This window comes from Salvia hispanica, chromosome 2 (assembly GCF_029641045.1).
Source record: "Salvia hispanica isolate PSC_SH4W2 chromosome 2, Shi_PSC_v1, whole genome shotgun sequence".
NCBI lineage: Eukaryota > Viridiplantae > Streptophyta > Magnoliopsida > Lamiales > Lamiaceae > Salvia > Salvia hispanica.
The window spans coordinates 30,556,208-30,561,851 of NC_142693.1; the positions used below are offsets into that span (position 1 = coordinate 30,556,208).

Genomic DNA, 5,644 nt, shown 5'->3' on the forward strand with positions numbered 1-5,644 from the left:
CGACCTTGGTCAATTGCGGGAGTGGAACGGGAAAGTGATCCCACGCTACTTGCATAAAATACCCTTGACCCCACTGATCGGTCTTCAAAAGCCCCACCGAAAATAGCACCTCATAAGTGATAAACTTTTCTCCACCATCCTCCGTCATACCGGCAAAAGAGACCCCCAAATGTTCGCCAATTGCCGTAATCAATCCCCCACAACAAATGACGCCCCCGTCTTTCTTCGTGATCCTATCCACATAGTAAGTAAAGAGGGTCCCATAATCGATTCCCTTCTTGTTGAGTAGGCACCACATCACGTTGAGCTCCGTTTGGGAGACACTTCCCCCATCGATACGAGCAAACATAAGCTGAGTCATAGCACGATGGAGGTACCTCAAGACGGGGTTGCGAATTGATGAAGACTTGGCATAGCCCGCTGCATGCTCTTGCTCATTTGTCATCGCCCCCCAAACCTCTGAAAATTCATATTCATTGTCCTCTTCGGGGTTGGGGTCGAAGCAATGGAAGATCCCACTAAGCTCTTCCATGGTGAGCGAGTGCCAACGGTTCCCTAGGCGGAAATCGATGCTAAGTGGAAAATTTTGGCGGCGATCCTTAGTAACCTTTAGCGAGCTTAGGAACTCGAGAGTATACTTTCGAAACGATGGCCACTTCCTTTGGAACATGTAGACGAGGCCATTCCCATCACCCACGTCGCACAACTTCCAAAAATCCTCCATGATCCCTAAAGTTTGGAGAGGGAAATCGTGGGGATATCTAGAAGGTGCCGTCTCTCGGGTCGACACTTTCTTCCACATAGCTTTTTGCTCTTCCGTGGCAAGGCTAATGCCATAGTTCTTCGCATTCTCTGGTTTCCCTTTTGATCCCATTATCCTACAAAAGAAATTACACTCTTAGAAGAGTACCAACAAGTAGGAGATCAAAAGTTCCCCCAAACTTGCATTCAACCAAGTAGAAATCAAGAGATAAGAACTTATATGCACGCTTGGGTAAAATAGCATCCTAATTTCTAGCATAATAACATGTTAAGCAAAATCAACAAAATTAGGACACAAAAAATCATCCCCCAACGTGAATTCATCCCCCATGCAGAGACGTATCAACCAAATATCCATAAGAACCAACAATCTCTACAAAATCACAAATATTGCAATTCATGGACGTAATAATAGCCTCACAATGCTATGAACATGATTGCAACTTTTAAACATTATAAACCAAGAGAGAATCATCATTCACAACTTAATAATCACCAATCAAGCAAAATTTAAACCATAGAATTCAAAAATTCATACACATAGTCATCCCCCATCATGAATTAAGAGATTCTACCGAACAATTCACCCAAAATAAAGCACAATCCATGGAAGAAGTAAAGCAAAACTCAGAAATTGAGTTAGGATTCATACCTTTTTGTGGAGAGAATTTGTAGAAGAAGAGCTCTAGACTTTGAGAGAATCGAAAGAATGATAGTGTGGGTGTGTGAATTTGGTGATTTATATAGGTGGGGGTTGTGTGCAAGGAATGAATTTGAGAAGGAATGTGAAAAGGAATGGAAAACATACCTTTTATGGCTCACTCCCGTCTCCGGACTGCGTGTGGCGACCGCCGCGTCTCTCGTGGCGGGCCGCCACACGGGCCTTCGTAAACAGCAATCCTGGCGGGCCGCCGCAGCCCGTGCAGCGGTTACTCTGGCCCGCCCTAAGCCCGATCCTTCCTGCACATGTTAACACACGTGTGGCGACCGCCGTGCTTTAAGTGCGGCGACCGCCACCCGTAAATTTTTATTTTTTATTTTTTATTTTTTTTTAAACATAACATAAAAAAAAACGAGAAGATAAAAAAAAATAAAAGAAAATTGGGTTGCCTCCCAATAAGCGCTTTTGTTAAAGTCGTTAGCTCGACTTGAAGTGGCCCACTAGTTGGGCGGATCAATAACTCGAGTGTTGAAAATTGGCATAGGGAGCAATTTGGTCCCTAGCTTCTTCCACCACTTGTACTTCCCCTCTTTGGTTTTGATGACGTATATCTCGGGGTCCTCTTTGGGTGTTTTCTTTCTCTTCTGTTTCTTCTTCTGTGGAGCAGATGTAGAAGAATTAGCATCGCCCTTTTTAGAAGAGTGTCTTACCTCTTTGACAATGTAGATAGTGGAGGTAGAAGGATCCTCCGCTTCAAAGGGATCTTTGGGCTTGGTCAAGTCGGTAGCCATGACTGCTCTGCACTGTTGTTCCATTTTTGCCCGCTTTGCCTCCTCAAATTTTAGCATCTCGCGCTCGATCTTATAGGTGGATTGACTATGATTATCTCTGATTGTAATCTCGCCACGACCTACATCAATCAAAGCTTTGCAAGTGGCAAGAAAATCTCGCCCTAAGATTAGAGGGACGTTCTTGTCTACTTTCATGTCAAGCACAATAAAGTCAGCAGGAAAAATAAAATCATCGACTTTAACTAAGACATCCTCAATCATACCTACAGTCTTGATGGACGAGTTATCGGCCAGTCTGAGTGTTACATCTGAAGATTTGAGTGGCCCGATGTTGAGCTTTTCGTAGTACTTCAGTGGCATGAGATTGATGGACGATCCTAAGTCGCACAGTGCTTTGTCAACTTTCCCTTCTCCAATTCGGCACCTAATGATGAACTGGCCCGGATCTCTTTGCTTCACTGCCCTTTCCTTTTGGATGATCTCGCTGCAATGATGCGGTAGCTTAAGGTCGGCTTTAGTCGGCTTTTTCTTCCTCATTACCGCCTCCCTTAGTAGCTTTGCATACTTTGGTATCTCCTGCAACGATTCAACAAGTGGAATGTTAGTATGGACCTTGCAAAACATGTTAAGGAATTGCTTGAACTGCTCTTCAAGCTTGAACTTCCTCTTTGGCTGAAAAGGGAGTACAATCCCGTTGTGCCGCACAAGCCCCTGCTTAGTGGACGACTCTGCCGTCTCAGTGGCGGGCCGCTGCGTGGTCTGCGGCGGTCCGCCGGCGACTGGGCAGTCCCCAAATTTCTGCTTTGCCACCCACTTCTTGTTAATATCATCCACTCTTGCTGCTGCCTTTGCTCTATCCTCATCTAACTTCTTCTGAATTTGCTCCATTTGAGTGGTAATATTGGTTACAGCTGCCGAGATTGTGTTCATTCCTTGCTCGAGGTTGTTTATCCTTGCTTCGACCACTCCGATCTTGGTGTCATTAATCTTCCTATCTTGCGTAATTACTTCCAAGATCTTCGTGATTCCTTGTTCATACTTATCTTCCTTCTTCATCGGCTCAACCACTCCTCCTTTGCTAACATTAAATCCTGCAGGGGGTTGCAAGTAATTATTGTTAGAATAAGAAAGATTTGGGTGCGGACGGTTCCCATTATAATTATTGAAATTGCCGCCCCCCTGATTAGGGCGATAATTGTTATTGTAGTTTCTGGGACCGCCTCCTTGCACGTAGTTTATTTCTTCCACAATTGATATGGCAGTTTCGGGTGCATTGACTGCCACTATGGAAGTTGCCGGAATTGGATCTTCCTTCCTCGAGATGTCCATTTGATCAATCCTGACTCTAAGTTCTGCTAACTCCTTAGCAAAAGAACTTTCCTCGGCCTCTTCTATGGCTGCTACTCTTCTCGTGGCATGCCTTTCCTTAGACCACCCCCGACTGTTGGTGGCGAACTCCTCGATCACCGCCATGGCATCCTCTCCTGTCTTTCTTAGAAATCCTCCATTTGCCCCTGAATCAAGCATAGCACATATCTTCTCGTTAAATCCATTATAGAGGATTCCTACCTGATGGTCTATGGAAAAACCATGGTTTGGGCACTTTCGAAGAAGAGCTTTGAAACGAGCAAATGCCTCATAGAGGGGCTCGTCATGGCCTTGTGTGAACTGAAAAATCTCACTTTTGAGCTTCAAAATAGTGCCTGGCGGGTAGTATTTGTCGAGGAAGGTAGCTACGATGTCCTTCCATGTGGAGACCTTTTCTGGTGGCATACACTCAAACCACTCTTTAGCAGAATCAATCAATGAGAATGGAAAAAGTATTACCCGTATGGCATCGTCGTCGACACCATTTAATTTCAGAGTGTTTGCGATTTCCACGAATTTGGAGAGATGGCGGTTAGCATCTTCAGTCGCCCTATCTGCAAAAGGAGTTTGCTCGACCCTTTGGATAAGGGGCATGCGTAACTCAAAATTGTTAGCATCAATACGAGGGCCGTTAGGAAAAGTGATCATATTCCCATGATTGAACATGTTCATCACAGGTAATGTTTCTCTGTTCTTCTTTTCCATGGCTTCTCGGGCTGCTCTCTCCGCATCTCTCTCATCCATCAGCAACTTCACCATCGACTCCAGATTTCCAGACTATGCGTTTTTACTCCCCTTTTCGGCTCAAATATGCACATTTCTCACAAAACACGTCAAAATACCAAAATTTATAGAATATGCAAATAATGGACATGTAGAGTGATTTTGATGACAAAAACGAACCAAATAATGGCCTTAAAACAGTGCAAAATCCGGGCGTATCAATGTTGCACCCGAATCAATCCACCATGAAAGATCATCATTCTGCACATAAAATATGCATAACAATTCTCAACAAAATGATCATTAAGTACAGAAAACGAACCTGATTGCTTTTCAGGATCCTTGGATCCACTTGAACCAGCCTCGTTTTTCCCTTTTCCTCCACCCTTTCTAGACTTACAATCCTTCTTGAAGTGCCCGTATTTGCCACACTTCCAGCAAGTCAGTTTAGGCTTCTTATTCCCATCCTTACTGTTATTCTCTTGAAACTTCCGTTTCCCTTGAAACATACGTTTATCTTTACCAGCCTTTGAGGATTCACCCCCTTCCACCATGTTCACAGAAGAACCAACTATGTTTCTAGCATTACCAACAGAGCCCTTTTCCATATCACGTATGGACTGTTCAATTTGGAAATCACTTCCAAGTTTGACCAAATTCAACTCCTCCTTTTTATGTTTCAGATTATTTTTAAAATCCTTCCAAGAAGGTGGCAGTTTATCAATAATACTAGAGACAGAAATGGATTCATCCATTTTTATATCATATTGGGAAAACTGTCACAATATCCTCAACAATTCGTTGTATTGTTCCATGACAGGCCTCGAATCAACCATTTTATAGTTAATAAAGTTACCAACAAGAAATTTCTTGCTAGAAGCATCTTCTGCCATATATTTGGCTTCGAGGGAAGCCCACAATTCCTTAGCAGACTCAACATTTTGATACACATCAAATAGAGAATCAGACATACCATTTAAGATGTGACCACAACATATGTAGTCATCGTTCTTCCACTTGATCCGCCTCCTCGTCTGTTCCAGAGTTTCATTTTCAACAGCCTCGGGCATGGGAGTACTCAGAACGTACACGACCTTGAGATTCGTCAGCATGAAATGCATCTTCTTTTGCCAGCATCTGAAATCTTGGCCAGCAAATTTATCCAACTTCGTGAAACCTTTCGTTCCTTCCTTCACCGTTTCCTTGTTCGACATTTTCAGTTTGATTTGATCTTTGTTGGGGAGATTAAGAATATTGAACAAAACGGATAATCTGAAAGTCGTGATGAAATCACTTTCAGATCAAATCAATTTCGGTGGTTCTACCAAAATATTTGATC

General features: G+C 43.3%; 1 non-coding gene across 1 annotated transcript; it reads left to right on the plus strand.

The window, feature by feature from the left end:
* Positions 1–3,799: 3,799 nt before the first annotated feature.
* LOC148932130 (small nucleolar RNA R71) lies at positions 3,800–3,906 on the plus strand. Its single transcript, XR_016136072.1, has one exon. It is a non-coding gene; the product is annotated as a small nucleolar RNA R71 (small nucleolar RNA).
* The last annotated feature ends 1,738 nt before the right edge of the window (positions 3,907–5,644 follow it).